We start from the raw sequence: 19,427 nt of genomic DNA on the forward strand, positions 1-19,427 counted from the left end.
TGTACCACAATGTTCACTACAGCTCTATTTACAATAGCCAGGATATGGAAGCAACCTAAGTGTACATCAACAGATGAATGGATAAAGAAGATGTGGCACATGTATACAATGCAATAGTACTCAGCCATAAAAGGAAATGAAATTGAGTTATTTGTAGTGAGGTGGATGTACCTAGAGTCTGTCATACAGAGTAAGTCAGAAAGAAAAACAAATACCATATGCTAATACATATATATGGAATCTAAAAATAAAAGGTTCTGAAGAACCTAGGGGCAGGATAGAAATATAGATGCTGACATAGAGAACTGACTTGAGGACATGGGGATGGGGAAGGGTAAGCTGGGACGAAGTGAGAGAGTGGCACTGACATATATACTCTACCAAATGTAAAACAGATAGCTAGTGGGAAGCATCCACATAGCACAAGGAGATCAGCTTGGTGCTTTGTGTCCACTTAGAGGGGTTGGGTAGGGAGGGTGGGAGGGAGATGCAAGAAGGAGGAGATATGGTGATGTATGTATATGTATAGCTGATTCACTTTGTTATACAGCAGAAACTAACACACTATTGTAAACAACTGTACTCCAATAAAGATGTTAAACAATTTTTTTTCAATATAGAAATTAAACTAAAAAAAAAAAAAGAAAAGAAATAATAAGAACTTCCCAAATCTGGGGACATATTTAAATATTTTCAATATCCAAGTTCATGAAGGTAATAAGTCACCTCAAAATTTCAACTCAAAACAATCTAACTCCAAGACACCTAATAAAACTGAATAAAATCAAAGAGAAGGTGGGTAACAAAGGTGGGTACGTCACAAGTCTAGTATGAAAGTTACAGACAAAAGTATTAAAAATAACTACGAAACAGTAATTTGTAAATGGATATGCAGTATATATAGATGAAAAGTGAAATCAAAAACAAAATATATAAGGAGATAGAAAATTGTAGAATATTAGTATGTGTTTGGAGTTATTATCAACTTAAAATAGATTGTTGTAAATATAATACGTTTTCTGTAAGCCTAATGGCAACCACAAAGCAAACACCTATTGTAGATATATAAAAAATACTAAGAAAAGAATTAAGACATACCACTATTAAAAAAATCATAAAATCACAAAAGAAGAGAGTCACAGAAAAAAGAAGGAACAAAGAAATTACAAAACAGCTACATAACAGATAAACAAATGGCAATAGTTAATCCATGCCTATCAAAATTACTTTGAATGTAAATGCACTAACTTCTCCAATCAAAAGAGATAAATGGCTGAATGGATTAAAAAATAAGACCCAACTTTATGCTGTGTACAAGCGACTCATTTTAGCTTTAAGGACACAAATAGGCTCCAAATGAAGGGATGGAAAATGATATTCCAAGCAAATGGAACCCGAAAGAGAGAAGGTTGCTATACTTATATCAGACAAAGTAGATTTTAAGTCAAAAACTTTAACAAGAGACAGATACATAATGATAAAGGGATCAATTCATCAAGAGAATATAACAATTATAAATATATATGCACCCAGTATCAGAGCACCTAAATATATTTAGCAAACACTACAGAATGGGAGAAATAGACAATAATAGTAGGGGACTTCAATACCCTACTTAAACTATGGGAAGATCATCCAGACAGAAAATCAGTAAAGAAACGTTGGACTTGAACTATACCTTAGATCAAATGGGCCTGACAGACATGTATAAAACATCTCACCCAACAGCAGCAGAATACATATTCTTCTCAAGTGCACCTGTAGCTTCCTCCAAGATAGATTATATGTTAGGACACAAAACATGCCTTAGCAAATACAAGATTGAAATCATACCAAGTATCTTTTCCAACCACAATGGTATGAAACTAGACATCAGTAACAGGAGGAAAACTGAAAACATAATAAATGTGTGGAAAGTAAACAACCACTCCCAAACAACCAATGGGTCAAAGAGGAAATCAGAAGGGAAATAAAAAATTATCTTGAAACAAATGAAAACACAAAATACCAAAACTTATGGGATGCAGCAAAAGCAATAAACTTTTATGACAAAAACTCTCAACAAAGTGGGTATAGAGGGAACAGAGCTCAACATAATAGGCCATATATAACATCACACTCAATGGTTAAATGTTAAAAGCTTTCCTACTAAGATCAGGAACAAGACAAGGGTGCTCATTTTACCACTCCTGTTCAACACAGTACTGGAAGTTCTAGCCAGAGCAATTATGTAAGAAAAATAATAAATAAATAAGAGGTGTCCAAATTGGAGAAGAGGAAGTAAAAGTGTCTGTTTGCAGGTGATATGATCTCATACACAGAAAGCCTGAAAGATGTCACCAAAACACTGTTAACACTAAAAAGTGAATTTAAAAAAAGTTGTAGGACACAAAGATCAACATAAAAAAATCAGCTGTGTTTCTATGTACTAACAACAAGCTATCTGAAAAAGAAATAAAAAAACCCATTTCAACAGAATCACAAATAATAAAATAGTTAGGAATAAATTTAATCAAGGAGGTTGTAGTGTAAGTGTCTGACAGTTTTTTGTTTATTTTTTGTTTTTTATCATAATGCAAGTGCCTAACTTAAGCTCTGATTGCTAAGGAATCCAATTCAAAGACAGCTCTCTTGACTAAACACACTGCCAGCCACATGACTAGGTAAGAGCCAGGCTTCACACCACATCCACCTCACCCCTACTGCACCAAAGTTTGCTTGTTTTAGAGATCTTTGATTCACTTAGATAACTGACTGTTGGCTGTTTTTCTCTTCTTGAACTTTAATTCCTGATCTTATGCTTTAAATTCACCAATAAAGAATGAACCCACGAAACCACAGGCCCCCACTATTGACCCCAATAAAAGCAGAGCTCCCAGACCTGAGTGTGTGTGTTCTCTCTCTCCCCACCTGCCCTCATTCCACCTGAGGCCTCACTGTGTGGCCTCAGGTATGCCACGTACTCTCCAAGACCTGTGAGTAATAAACCCTGTTGTTTCACAGTGTCTTGATGTTAACAACTGAGGGCATCCTGCAGTCATAATAAGAACCACAAGGGCTGGTCTAGCCACAACATCGGTTCCAAAAGGGGAAAAGTCTATGGGGAGCTTGCCTCAGGCCCAGATAAGCACCCAACCCTCGTATTTCTAGCCAAGAGCAACACTATCAATAGGCTGGGATCAGCACAAAACAGAGGTGAAAAATCTGTATGCTGAAAATTACAAGAGCTTGATCAAAGAAATTAAAGAAGTCACATACAAGTGGAAAGATATCCCATGTTTTATGAATTGGAATAATTAATGTTAAAATGTTCATACTCAAAGCCATTTATAGATTCAATGCAATCCCTATCAAGATTCCAATGGCATTTTTTTTACAGAAGGGCAAAACAATCCTAAAATGTCTATGATTTTTTGGATAGACACCAAAAGTAATCAAAATAGTTTGGTACTGGCATAAAAATACACACATAGACCAACCGAAAAGAATCAAGAGTCCAGAAATAAACCCAAGCATATACAGTGAATGAATATTTGATAAGGGAGACAAGAATACCCAATGCGGAAAGCTTAGTCTCTTCAATAAATGGTGTTAAGAAAACTGGATATTCACAGGCAAAAGGATAAAATTCAACTCATATTTTATAACACTCACAAAATTAATGCAAAATGGATTAATGAATTAAATGTAAGACTCCAAACTATAAACCCATTAGAAGAAAACAGAAAAAAGCTCTTTGACATTAGTCTTGGCAATGACTTTTTGGATAAGACACCAAAAGTGTAAGCAACAAATGCAAAAATAAACAAGTAGGACTACATCAAATTAAAACATTTTAGCACAGCAAAAGAAATCATCAATAAAAAGAAAAGGAAATCTAGGAAATGGGAGAAAATATTTGCAAACCATCTGTGGGATAAAGGGTTAATACAAATCAATAGCTCATACAACTCCATAGTTTAAAAAAATCCAATTAAAAAATGAGAAGAGGATTTGAATAGACATTTTTTTTCAAAGAAGGTATACAAGTGGCCAACAAGTACATGAAAAGATGCCCATCACTAATCATCAAGGAAATGTAAATCAAAACCACAATGAGATATCTCACACCTGTTAAAATGGCTTTCATCAAAAAAATAAGAAACAAGTGTTCCTGAAGATGTGGAGAAAAGGGAACCTTTGTGCGTTGTTTGTGGGTATGTAAATTGATGCGAATACGGAAAACAGAATAGAGGCCCCTCAAAACAGTAAAAATAGACCTACCATATAATTCAGCAATTCCACTTCTGGGTATTTATCCAAAGGAAACAAAATCGCTATCTTAAAGAGATATTTGCACCCTCATGTCCATTGCGGTGTTATTTACAATAGATAAGACACAGAAACAAGTAAGTATTCACTGATGGATGAATAAACAAAGAAAATATGGTATACATATACAATGGAATATCGTTTAGCCATAAGAAGGAAGGAAATCCTGCCTTTTGTGACAACACAGTTGGACCTTGAGGGCATAAGCCAAGTGAAATAAGTCAGAGAAGAGAAAGACAAATGCTGTATGTTCTCACTTATATATGGAATCTAAAAAAGCTGAACTCATAGAAAGAAAGCAGAACGGTGGTTGCCAGGAGTTGAGGGGTGGGGGAATGTTGGTCAAAGGGTACAAACTTCCAGCTATAAGATGAATAAGTTCTGGAGATCTAATATAAGATGGTGACTACAGTTAACAACAGAGTATTATACACTTGAAAGTTAAGACAGTAGATCTTAAATGTTATCACCACACAAAATAATGGTAATAATGTAAGGGGACGTAGGTGTTAACTAATCTCATACTGATACTCACTTTGCAATATACACATGTATCAAATCATCACACTGTACCTCTTAAACTCACATGTTATATTTTAATAATATCTCAATAGAGCTAAGAGAAAAAACGAATGAAAGAGAATATTTTATAAAATTATGCCTGAAAATTTCCACAACAAATTCTTCAAATTAACAAAACACAAGGAAAAATGTACTGGATAAATTAAAATACATTCAAATCCAAACATTTGTTTAAAATTTCCGAAGAATAAAAACAAGATGGTGACTGCATGTGAAGTACAATTAGATTGAAAGCAGAAATTTTTATCAACAACAGTAAAGGCTGGAGCCTTATCTTCAAAATGTTGAACTTAGCACAGTATACCTACGTAAACTTGCTTCAGACCAAAAGAGAAATAGACATCTTGAGAGAGGCAGGAGGAGCTTACCTTTTACAAGTTCTTACTGGAAGCATCCTGAGAGGATATACAGCTGACTCTTGAATAACACAGGTTGGATTGTATGGGTCCATTTATATGTGGATTATTTCAATAGTAAAAACTACAGTACTACACCATCTGCAGTTGGTTGAACCTGCGGATTCAAAACTGTAGATATGGAGGAACCTATATATGCAGTCACCCTATATGTGGAGGGCCTATTATAAGTTTATATTTGGATTTTCAACTGCATGGAGGCTTGACAACCCAACCGTTGCATTGTTCAAGGATCAGCGGTATATCTAAAAGAAGTACATACAACTGAAAGAAAGGCAGGGAAGTTAAGTCAAAGGCATTGGAAAGCAAGAGAATCTTGCAAAAGCATTGACTGTAAACAAATAACAATATCAACAATGACAAAAATAATAATGACTATTTATGAAAATACATAAAATGAATGACTAAAGGGGATCATCAAAATGAAAAGTATTCTAAGATCCTAAGATTCTGCCAGATATCAGTCTTAAAATACATAAAGCAAATTTTTTTTTAATTTTTTAAAACATTGAAAATAAGTGGAATGAAAAACTGGCATAGTAAAAACAGCTTAACAGATCAAGTAGGCCAGAGCATTTTAAAATTTTCCACTAAGGGCCATTGACAGCAGAATACAATTGAGCATTTTTACTTCAGTCAATATCCATATCTGCTTAAATATAAAGGTACAGATTCCTCAACAGAAAAAAATTATTTTAGTAAAATTAATAATGTTTTGTGTTTATGCTGGCCTTTACCTACTCCATGCATATCTCTATAAGCCTCTGAGTTGTGTTTATCACAGAAAATATCCTTGCCTTCACAGCTTACAGTACAGTTTTACAGTTGCATTACTTCAAACTGTCAAGAAACATATTATTCTCAGGATAGTAAATTTAGCCTTCAAACTTAGACCTCACAAAGTAACACATAAACACGTGCACATGAACTATGGTATGACCTTTTGAGGTTGTCCAAAACACAAGGACATGATCTTCAGAATATTATTAAAAGAACTGTCCTTCATAATCAATTTATATACAGCAAGAAAAGGCTGGTTCCAAGTAGGAATTTGAGTAACAAAATTCTTTAATATGTTAAAAGAGAGAAAACTAAATTATCATTTGCAAAAATGACAAAAAGATACCAAAGAAATTGTCATCTTTAGAAAACTAAATGTAGAATGATACTTCTTCAACATGTACAGGACAAGAAGTTCTATGCTCTCCACTTATCATGCCATACTATTTGAAACTTCTTGTCAGTGTGATAAATAATAGTAGAAATAATTTGTAAAGGAAGGCATCCAGAATATGCCACTATCTACCTAAAAAAAGCAAAGCAAAAAATTAAACTTAAAAGCATGTAAAATAAAAAAATGGTATATGTTAGATGTGAAATATAAAGAAATAAAAAATTTCCTTGGATACCTAATATCTAAGATGTGAGTCTCTATAGCAACCAATGTCTAAAATATATAGGAATTAATTTTATAAGAAATATTTATGAAAGTTATCACAAAACTTCACGAAGGAAGAATATTTTAAAAGGTAAATAAAAGGAGAGAGATATACCAGATTTCTGGATGAAAAGATGGGATGTTATAAAGGTATCTGTTTAAATTACTTGTAAACATAATGAAATTCTAATCAGTATCTGAAAAAGATATATTTCAAACTTGACAAAAATGTTTCTAAGGCTTATCTGAAAAAAGAGATGGTGCTGTTCTTATGCCCTATCCCTTAGAAAAGGTCATGCTTGAGAGAAGCATTTGGACTATGTTCTACATGTCCCTGAAGATATTACATATATGGATGGACAGAAAATTGGTATATGCTACTGTTGTTAGGTTAACTGCATATCTTGATAGATGTCCTATTCCATACTATTTACGTACAATCCTACTAAGTAGGAAATCGTGTTTCAAAACTTAATGTACACTAAATAGATCTTGGTACTCAGAATTGCAAATAAACAGTAGACTGAGCTTCAACATCTAACTTTTTCTTTCATAAATGGGAACTAAGATAAACACTGATATTTACTAAGCACTTATAATTATCTAGGAACTTTACATGCATTTCCTCACACAATCTTTTATGCAAACACCATGAGATAAATATATCAGCAGTTCCATGAGAAAATTAAAGCTCAGAGGATTTCAACACCAGTTTTTCAACTACTTATTGGTGAACTTGACCAATCCCAGGACTTTTGGGCTTTAAATTCAGGCTTCTTCCTTGTTGCTGTCATTTGCTTATGGTTTTATTGCTTCTTTTAACTCTTTAATCATTTTTAGTATTCTTACTTCAAATATTATTTCTAGTTAGGTCATTCTGCTCTTCATTCTACCTGACAATTCTCATGTTACTTTATTTGCTGTGCATTAGCAATTTTTGTTTAGTTGAAATTCTATTTATTTATTTTATTTATTATTTTCAATAGGAGGCCCTCAAGTTGTGAAAATGTCACTTCAGAGATGTTTTTGGCTTGTTTATTCAGGGAATTTCAAGGGCTTCAATGATCCTGGACCAATTTCTACACTGAATTTTTGCCATGTGGTTCTCAGCCATGTGGGGTATGTGCATTATCTCTCCATACCTACGTGTAAGGTATGCCTGGGATTCCAATTTCCCCTCAGTGACATTTTCTCTTAAGAGATAGATACAACAAATCCCCTTACCTTTTTACAGGAAGAGGTGGGGGAGTGAGGGGTACTGAGTTTTCTGCAGGTCCTTACGCTGAGCAGCCCCGAGGCATGCTGTCCATCCTTGTAAATCTTCACAAGCTTCAGAGCCCACTTCTCCAGCCCCTACGAGACCTTCTAGAACCCCAATCCCTTGACCATTTGGGTATCAGCCCTACCACTTTTGCATTGGTTTTGTAACTGATTTCAAGCAAATGCAGATTCACTTGTTATTATTTTTAGGTTATTTATTTTTTTTATTCTAGCACTTCCATATGTTTTTAAAGGAACATTGCCTCTTCTTTCTCTTTCCACATGAGCTGAGTCTTGGAACCCCATACTCTTCCCTCATTTTTTTGGCTCTATTGACTGAGAAGTCTTTCTCTCTAACCTTTTTGGTTTTTTTTTAAATCCCATCCACATATTTTCTGTTCTCTTACCTCTTCCTCATTTATTGATTTCTTCTATCTTCTCCCCTTTCCCTGGGGTGCCCCTTCCTCTTTACCTATGTTCAACATCAGCCAACCCTAGTCTCTGTCCTTTTTTCCACTTTTCATGTAACTTATTATCTATTAGCTATACATTTTGTTTGGTTGTCTCTTGTTATACAAGGATAAAAGTCACAGCTGGAAAATTATGAGATTTTTTGTGTGTTTCATTGGTTCGCTCAGAACACTACAAGAAATTACAACCAAAATGGGGCTTTAGGGATCAAATTCTGATGAAAAATTAATTAAGTTAATTAACTGCAACTTGGAGTTTGAATGTACAGAACTCTTTCGGGTAATTAGCACACCTACAGGCTAGGCACTCTATTATTTAGGGTGTAACAAAGTGTGAAGCTTAAACTGAAATCCGATAATTTATGGAAAACCTCTTCTCAACTGTAAGTCCTAAATTAATATCAAGCATTTCATTTTTAATGTTAAGATATGTTAAATATGTCAATACAGCTTTAGAACGAAGATATTCTGTAAATGTGGCTAATTCTAATATACAAAGTTAGGTAAAAATTACAGCAAAGATATTTTGATTGATGTAAGGATAGGGTTGCTCTATCATTTGGAGGTCACCTTTGAGCAGGACCCCAGTTTGTATAATAGAGAGAACAATAGCTCACACTTACTGTGTAGTTACCATGTGTGACTTACATTTAATCATTCATCTCCTTCTAAAATGACCCTAAGAGATAGGTTATATTATTATTTCATCTTGCATATGAGAAACTAAGGCACAGACAGGTTAAGTAACTTATTCAAGGTCACACAGATATTGAGGTTTGAAGTTGGGATTTGAAATTAGACAAATTGGCTTCATTCTGGGCTTTGAAGAAACATTACACTTTCAAGAACTATACTTAAAGTCTAAAGCAACCACATTATAAGAACCATGAAGACCTTGGATAAGTGGTATTAATTGAAACCTATCTTTCAGTTAAGTATATATTAATATTTTAATTATTTTATAAGTATCTATAATTTACATGAAGAGATAAAACTTGCACTTTTTTTAAACCAAAAAGGTATTCCTTAACATCTCGAGTAAACAACCTGACCCTGCACCTAAAGCAATTAGAGAAAGAAGAACAAAAAACCCCCAAAGTTAGCAGAAGGAAAGAAATCATAAAGATCAGATCAGAAATAAAAGAAAAAGAAATGAAGGAAATGATAGCAAAGATCAATAAAACAAAAGCTGGTTCTTTGAAAACATAAACAAAATTGATAAACCATTAGCCAGACTCATCAAGAAAATAAGGGAGAAGACTCAAATCAATAGAATTAGAAATGAAAAAGGAGAAGTAACAACTGACACTGCAGAAATACAGAAGATCATGAGAGATTACTACAAGCAACTCTATGCCAATAAAATGGACAACCTGGAAGAAATGGACAAATTCTTAGAAATGCACAACCTGCCAAGACTGAATCAGGAAGAAATTGAAAATATGAATAGACCAATCACAAGCACTGAAATTGAAACTGTGATTAAAAATCTTCGAACAAACAAAAGCCCAGGACCAGAAGGCTTCACAGGCGAATTCTATCAAACATTTAGAGAAGAGTTAACACCTATCCTTCTCAAACTCTTCCAAAGTATAGCAGAGGGAGGAGCACTCCCAAACTCATTCTACAAGGCCACCATCACCTTGATACCAAAAGCAGGCAAGGATGTCACAAAGAAAGAAAACTACAGGCCAATATCACTGATGAACACAGATGCAAAAATCCTCAACAAAATACTAGCAAACAAAATCCAACAGCATATTAAAAGGATCATACACCATAATCAAGTGGGGTTTATTCCAGGAATGCAAGGATTCTTCAATATATGCAAATCAATCAACGTGATACATCATATTAACAAATTGAAGGAGAAAAACTATATGATCATCTCAATAGATGCAGAGAAAGCTTTCAACAAAGTTCAACACCCATTTATGATAAAAAACCCTCCAGAAAGGAGGCACAGAGGGAACTTTCCTCAACATAATAAAGGCCATATATGACAAACCCACAGCCAACATCGTCCTCAATGGTGAAAAACTGAAACCATTTCCACTAAGATCAGGAACAAGACAAGGCTACCCACTCTCACCACTCTTATTGAACATAGTTTTGGAAGTTTTAGCCACAGCAATCAGAGAAGAAAAGGAAATAAAAGGAATCCAAATTGGAAAAGAAGTAAAGCTGTCACTGTTTGCAGATGACATGAAACTATACATAGAGAATCCTAAAGATGCTACCAGAAAACTACTAGAGCTAATCAATGAATTTGGTAAAGTAGCAGGATACAAAATTAATGAACAGAAATCTCTGGCATTCCTGTACACTAGTGATGAAAAATCTGAAAGTGAAATCAAGAAAACACTCCCATTTACCATTGCAACAAAAAGAATAAAATATCTAGGAATAAACCTACCTAAGGAGACAAAAGACCTGTATGCAGGAAATTATAAGACACTGATGAAAGAAATTAAAGATGATACAAATAGATGGAGAGATATACCATGTTCCTGGATTGGAAGAATCAATATTGTGAAAATGACTCTACTACCCAAAGCAATCTACAGATCAATGCAATCCCTATCAAACTACTACTGGCATTTTTCACAGAACTACAACAAAAAATTTCACCATTTGTTTGGAAAAACAAAAGACCCCGAATAGCCAAAGCAATCTTGAGAACGAAACACGGAGCTGGAGGAATCAGACTCCCTTACTTCAGACTATACTACAAAGCTACAGTAATCAAGACAGTGTGGTACTGGCACAAAAACAGAAAGATAGATCAATGGAACAGGATAGAAAGCCCAGAGATAAACCCATGCACATATGGTCAACTTATCTTTGATAAAGGAGGCAGGAATGTATAGTGGAGAAAGGACAGCCTCTTCAATAAGTGGTGCTGGGAAAACTGGACAGGGACATGTAAAAGTATGAGATTAGATCATTCCCTAACACCATACACAAAAATAAGCTCAAAATGGATTAAAGAGCTAAATGTAAGGCCAGACACTATCAAACTCTTAGAGGAAAACATAGGCAGAACACTCTATGACATAAATCACAGCAAGATCCTTTTTGACCCACCTCCTAGAGAAATGGAAATAAAAACAAAGATAAACAAATGGGACCTAATGAAACTGAGAAGCTTTTGCACAGCAAAGGAAACCATAAACAAGACAAAAAGACAACCCTCAGAATGGGAGAAAATATTTGCAAATGAAGCAACTGACAAAGGATTAATCTCCAAAATTTATAAGCAGCTCATGCAGCTCAATAGCAAAAAAACAAACAACCCAATCCAAAAATGGGCAGAAGACTTAAATAGACATTTTTCCAAAGAAGATATACAGACTGCCAACAAACACATGAAAGAATGCTCAACATCATTAATCATTAGAGAAATGCAAATCAAAACTACAATGAGATATCATCTCACACCAGTCAGAATAGCCATCATCAAAAAATCTAGAAACAATAAATTCTGGAGAGGGTGTGGAGAAAAGGGAACACTCTTGCACTGCTGGTGCGAATGTGAATTGGTACAGCCACTACGGAGAACAGTATGGAGGTTCCTTAAAAAACTACAAATAGAACTACCATATGACCCAGCAATCCCACTACTAGGCATATACCCTGAGAAAACCATAATTCAAAAAGAGTCATGTACCAAAATGTTCATTGCATCTCTATTCACAATAACCTGGAGATGGAAACAACCTAAGTGTCCATCATTGGATGAATGAATAAAGAAGATGTGGCACATATATACAATGGAATATTACTCAGCCATAAAAAGAAATGAAATTGAGCTATTTGTAATGAGGTGGATGGACCTAGAGTCTGTCATACAGAGTGAAGTAAGTCAGAAAGAGAAAGACAAATACTGTATGCTAACACATATATATGGAATTTAAGAAAAAAAAATGTCATGAAGAACCTAGGGGTAAAACAGGAATAAAGACACAGACCTGCTTGAGAATGGACTTGAGGATATGGGGAGGGCGTAGGGGAAGTTGTGACAAAGCGAGAGAGAGGCATGGACATATATACACTACCAAACGTATGGTAGATAGATAGTGAGAAGCAGCCACATAGCACAGGGAGATCAGCTCGGTGCTTTGTGACCACCTGGAGGGGCGGGATAGGGAGGGTGGGAGGGAGGGAGACGCAAGAGGGGAGGGATATGGGAACAGATGTATATGTATGACTGATTCACTTTGTTATAAAGCAGAAACTAAATAAAAAATAAAAAAAGGTATTCCTTAATATATTGCCATTATGGGTGTGTGTTGTCCCAGTTGAATGTAAGCATTTTAGAAATACCATGAGAAGAGAAGCAGAGATCATTAGGATAGTCTATGAAGAGAAATTAAAGACTCACCATAGAGCCATCTTTACCTGGCCTTGGTCCAAGAATTCATTATAGCTACCTGTGACTTTATTAAGATAAAGACAAATAGAGAGACAGAAATGAAAACAATAACCACATGTAAAGGAAATTATTTTGACAATCTCTATTCTCAGGTACTCAAATAAAAATAAGAGATTTTTTAATATTTCATATGCAACATTTTAAATTTGTGTATTTCATAATTATTGTACCATATTTCGTTGATTACACAAGCAATATATGTTGATTATACAAAGTTTGGAAAGCAAAGAAAAGCAAAAAGAAAGAAAGGCAAGAAAAAGAAAACCAGGAAGGAAGGAAAGGAGAGAGGAAGGAGAAATGGAAGGAAGGAGGGAGGATGGGAAGGATGGATGCAGGCAAGAAAGGGAAGAAAGAGGGAAAAGAGGAGGAGAAAAAGAAATTTAAAAATAAAGGAAAGGAAAAATCACCTACAGTTCAACTTCCCAGAGGTAATTTCTGTCAATATTTTGGTGTACTTTCTTTCCAATGTATATTATATATCATTAAAAATAGTCACATACACAGTGGGATGAATGCATTCATTTGTAGTCTCCTTTTTCTGTTATCAGTGCATTATGAACAAAACATTGCCTGTGCCATTAATCAATTATTTATCTTTCTCAATTTTTCATTTTAAAATAATTTCAGATTTACAAAAACATTTAAAAATTCATACAAAATTGTTGTATCTTTCCCCCATCTTTTCCAAATGTTAACACCATTATATAATACAATAAAATTATCAAAATCAGGAAATTAACATTGATACAATAGTAGTCAAAACCTACAGACCTCATTGAAATTTCATCAATTGTCCCACTAATGTCCTTTTTCTGGTCCAGGATCCAGTCAGGACCACATATTGCATTTAGATATCATGTTTCTTTAGACCACTTTAGCCTGGGACAATTTCTCATTTTTATCTTCCATGGTCTTTAATCATTTGAAGAGTATTGGTCAGATATCTCATAGAATACCCTCAATTTAAGGTTGTCTGATGGTTCAGATTATGCATTTGGGGAAGTATATCACAGAAGTGATGTTGTGCCCTTCTCACTTCATCATATCAGGAAGTGATGAACTTATTGATATGCTCCATTACTGGTAAATTAACCTTGTTCACTGAGGTAAGATCTAGGTCTTTCCACTAAAAAGCTACCAGTTCCCCTTTTGTTTTTAATAATTATCCTATGGGAAGATACTTGAGATTATGTAAATATCCCATTCCCAACATACTTTCACCCACTAACTTTATCACCCATTGATAATTCTTGCCTAAAATAGTTATAACTACAGTCTTTACCAAATTGCAATTTTCTTTTCCCATCATTTCTTCTACAATTATTAATTTGAATTCTCCTATAAATACTGTCACTTCTCTCTCATTTATTCAAATATGTATGTGTATATATATATGTATATATATGCACATCAGTATGAACTCATGGATATTTGTTTTATGTTTTATAATCCATTACTTCTATTATTAATTTTCTTGCTCTAATTGTACCAGATATTTGGCCATTGGAGCATGTCCCAATCATTTTTTTGAGCGCTTCCTTAATTTCTAGCACCACAAGACGTTCCTAGCTTATCATGTACTTTCCCTGCCCTGGAATCTGCCATGTCTCCAAAGAGTCCTGGTTCCATTTGTAGTAAAGTACCATTAGGAAACCAAGATCCAGGCACTGGGTATGCTGATTGCTACTTGGTTTTCTTTGTTTCCAGGCCCTTTCAGTAGACAGAGCTAGAAAATACATGTATATATACACAAAATTATATACACATTTATATTTATCTCCATATATGTGTATATCTATGTTTATATTAAAAATGAATTTATACTGAGATTTCTAATTCCACTCCAACAACTTCTAGCTTCCTTTCTTTCCTTATTTATAACTCCTTTTCACTTTTGAATCATAAGCCCCCCTTTTTATTTTGCACTTGGCCACCCAAATTATGTAGTGGGTTCTGTGTCCTAATGAAGGTATCAATATACTCTTAGTAGTAGCTTCCATGTCCACCTGCTATGACATCTCAAAGTAATTCATATCTTTCACCATCCCTTACTTCTCATTCGCTTCTCCTTTTCCAAGGAAAGTTTATTGTTGAGTTATCAATTTCACTATCTCCTAGTTCTTAGGAAATATTTATTATATACTTCATTAATTATTCCATCTTTAACTTATTCAAACATAGTCTTGGGTCCACAACATAGTGAGTTATTCTCCTAGTATTTTCACTAGGAGAATGGGTTCGTAATTGAGAAACTATTTTCAATTGAGCAAATGAGTAAATATTGTGGGTAATGTTTCAGGTTTCTTATTGTGGAGGAAAAGAGTTATAATGTGTAATGATCTACTGATTGCCCAAATCAGCACATTTCCCCTAGTTTTTCACATTTCCTTCATAATGTTGTTGACCCCTGTTTTCTACTTAAACTTTTCTCCTCAACTGCCTCTCATGATAAAAATATTCATCCTTTTCCTCTATGCTCTGATGCCCCCCCTCCCACCCCCACTCAGTCTGCTTTTAGTGGATCTAAACAGGGCACATACCTTAAGGTTCAATCCTCAATCAAAAGAGCCATAGGAGAATTTAAAGGCAGGATGCAGAGGTAGAATCCAAAACCAAAAGGAGTGCTGGAGAAAAGCAGAAAGCTAAGAATTTCCCAGGATTCAGCTACAGAAATTTGGAATTTCTCTTTAGACTTTTGTTATTGAAGTGCTTCAGTCCAGTGATTCCTAATATTCTGGGAGGTTTTGAATTCCCAAAAGAAAGGATCTGATTGAGTCATCTTATGCCTTGGATCAATCATTTTTGGCCCTGTACAAGATCAGGAATAGAGTCTTGGTCCTAGCTGTTGGAAAAGACCACAATTGGTGTCTGCTACAAATATTCACTATAAATATATCCTACATTTCTGCACTGAAAAAAAATTTCTGTACTTTTATTCCATTCTGTGTGATATAGTTTAAAGCAGACAATGAAAACTAGCCAGTTAGTTCCCAGAGAGAGTGGCTGAATGAACATAGAATCTAAAATATATATAATATATATATATATATATATATATATATATATATATATATATATATATATATCAGATAAGAGTTGGAGGGAAGAAGATATGCAATAAGTTTTCAAATATTTTAAACTTATTATGAGTTAGAAAAGGTCAACTAATTTTCATACCTCCAGGGAACAGAAATGAATATCACAATGTAAAATATGTGTGATTGTATTTCTATGGCTCAAGGAGGAACATTTTTTTATCTTTTATTGAAGTACAATTGACTTATAATATTACATTAGTTTCAGGTGTAGCACATAGTGATTCAACATTTTTGTACATTATGAAATGGCCACCACTTTAAGTCCAGTTACCATCTGCCACCACAGTTATTATAATTTTATTGATTATATTCCCTTTACTGAACATTATATCCCTGTGACTTGCTTAATTTATAACTGGAAGTTTGTACCTCTTAATCCATTTGGCCTATTTCGCTCATCTCCTCACTCCCTTCTCCTCTGGCATCTACCAAATTGTCTTCTGTATTTAGGATTCTATATCTGTTTTGTTTTCTCATTTGTTTTATTTTTTAGGTTTCATATAAGCAAAATCAGATAGTATTTACCTTTCTCTGTCTGACTTATTTCATTTAATAATACCCTCTACGTCCATCCACCATGTTAAAAAAGGCAAGATTTCATTTGTTTTTATGGCTGAGTAATATTCTTGTATCTCATATTTTCTTTATTAATTCATCTATCAATGGACACTGCAATGAACTTTGGGATACATATATCTTTTCAAATTAGTGTTTTCGTTTTCTTTGAATAAATACCCAGAAATGGAACTGCTGAATCCATGTTAGTTCTATTTTTAATTTTTTGAGGAATCTCCAAACTGTTTTCCACACTTACTGTACAAATTCACATTCCCACCAACAGTGCACCAATGTTCCCTTTCTCCACATCCTCACCAACATTTGTTACTTCTTATCTTTTTGATAACAGCCATCTGACAGGTGTGAAGTGATACATCACTGTGGTTTTGACTTGTGCTTCCCTGATGATTAGTGATACTGAGCATCATTTCACCTGCCTGTGGGTCATCTATGTCTTCTTTAGAAAAATGTCTATTCAGGTCTTCTGCCCATATTTTGATTGGATTTTGGGAGGCTACTGAGCTCTTTACATATTTTTGATAGTAACCCTTATCACATACATCATTTGCAAATATCTTCTCACATGTATTAGGCTGGCTTTTCTTTTTGTTGATGGTATGGTTTCCTTTGCTGGGCAAAAGCTTTTTAATTTGATGTACTGCCATTTGCTTATTTTTCCTTTTGTTGCCCTTGCCTCAAGGGACAGATCCAGAAAAATACTGCAAAGACCAATACCAAAGAGCAAACTATGTATGTTTTCTCCTAGTTTTATGGATTCAGGTCTTATACTCAAGTGTTTAATTCATTTTGAGTTTATTTTTGTATATGATGTAGGAAAGTGGTCTAGTTTCATTCTTTTGTGCAGTTGTCCAGTTTTCAAAACACCATTTATTGAAGAGACTATCTTTTCCCCATTGATATTCTTGCCTCCTTTGCCAAAGATTAATTGATTGTATAAGCACAGACTTATTTGTAGCCTCTCTATTCTGTTCCATTGATCTATGTATCTGTTTTTGTGCCAGTACCATACTGTTTTGGGCATGATACCTCCAGCTTTCTTCTTTCTCAAGATTGCTTTTGGCTTTTTAGGGTCTTTTGTGTTTCCATACAAATTTTAGGATTGTTCATTCTTGTTCTCTGAAAAATGCCATGGGTATTTTGATCAGGATTTCATTGAATATGTAGATTGCTTTAGGCAGCATGGACATTTTAACAATATTAATTCTTCCATCCATGAACACACTATATCTTTTCATTTGTTTGTGTCATCTTCAATTTCCTTTATCGATGTCTTATAGTTTTGAGAGTAGGGGTTTTTCACCTCCTTGGTTAAATTTATTCCTAGGTATTTTATTCTTTTTGGTGTAATTGTAAATGGGATTTTCTTAATTTTGCTTTCTGATAGTTTGTTGTTAATGTATAGAAATAGAACAGATTTATGTATATTAATTTTGTAAGCTGCAACTTTACTGAATTCATTTATTTGTTCTAATACCTTTTTGGTAGCATTTTTAATATTTTCTAAATATCTTGTCATGTCATTTACAAAGAGTGACAGTTTACTTCTTCCTTCCCAATTTGGATTCCTTTATTTTTTCCTTGTTTGATTGCTGTGGCTAGGATTTTCAACAACATTGAATACAAATTGTGAGAGTGGGCATCCTTGATGTGTTCCTGATCTTAGAGGGATAGCTTTCAATTTTTCACCACTGAGGATAATGTTATCTGTGAATTTGTCACATATGGCTTTTTTTATGTTGACATATGTTCCCTCTATACCCACTTTGCTGACAGTTTTTATCATAAATTTATGTTGAATTTTGTCAGATCTTTTTTCTGCATGATCATATGGTTTTTATCCTTTGTTTTGTTAATGTGATGTATCAGGCTGATTGATTTGCAGATACTGAACCATTCTTCCATCCCTGGAGTAAATTGCACTAGTTCATGATTTATTATACTCTTAATTTATTGCTGAATTTATTTTGCTAATATAACCACAATCTGTTGAGGATATTTGCTAATATAACCACATTTTGCTGAGGATATTTGTATCTAAGTTCATCAGGGATACTGGCCTGGATTCTTTTCTTTTTTTTACAAAAAAAAATACTACAGTATCTTTATCTAGTTTTTATATCAATCAGGGTAATGCTGGTCTGAGAAAATGAGTTTGGAAGTGTTCCTTCCTCTTCAATTGTTTCAGAATAATTTGAGAAAAATAGGTATTAACTCTTCTTTAAATGTTTGGTAGAAATCACCTGTGAAGCCATCTGGACCTGAACTTTTATTTGTTGGAAGCTTTTTTGATTATTGATTCAATTTCATTACTAGTAAGCAGTCTGTTCATATTTTCTGTTTCTTTATGATTCACTCTTGAAAGAGTGTATGTTTCTAAGAATTTATCCATTTATTCTAGGTTGTCCAATTTGTTGGCATATAATTGTCCACAGCAGTCTCTAATGATTCTTTGTATTTCTGTGGTATGGGTTATAATTTCTCCTCTTTCATTTCTGATTTTATTTACTTGCGTCTTTTTTCTTGGTGAGTCTGACTAAACTTTCATCTAGTCTATATTTTCAAAGAACTAGCTCTTAGTATTACTGAACTTTTTCTATTTTTTAGTATCTATTTCATTTATTTCTGCTCTGATTTTTCTTATTTCCTTGAGTCTAATAACTTTAGGCTTTATTCTTTTTCTATTTCCTTTAGGTGTGTAGTTTATTTTGAATTTTTCTTGTTTCTTGAGGTAAGGCTGTTCACTATGAAATTCCCTCTTATAACTGCATTTGCTTCATTCCATTGAGTTTTTAAAGTTCTGTTTCCATTTTCATTTGTCTCAAGGTATTTTTAAATTTT

At 34.0% G+C, this 19,427-nt stretch overlaps 1 long non-coding RNA gene across 2 annotated transcripts in view; it reads right to left on the reverse strand.

The window, feature by feature from the left end:
* The window catches only part of LOC132500348 (uncharacterized), a 127,937-nt gene that overhangs the window by 28,691 nt on the left and 79,819 nt on the right, over positions 1 to 19,427 (reverse strand). The window lies entirely within an intron of this gene.

The sequence above is a fragment of the Mesoplodon densirostris genome, chromosome 12 (assembly GCF_025265405.1).
Source record: "Mesoplodon densirostris isolate mMesDen1 chromosome 12, mMesDen1 primary haplotype, whole genome shotgun sequence".
Classification (NCBI taxonomy): Eukaryota; Metazoa; Chordata; class Mammalia; order Artiodactyla; family Ziphiidae; genus Mesoplodon; species Mesoplodon densirostris.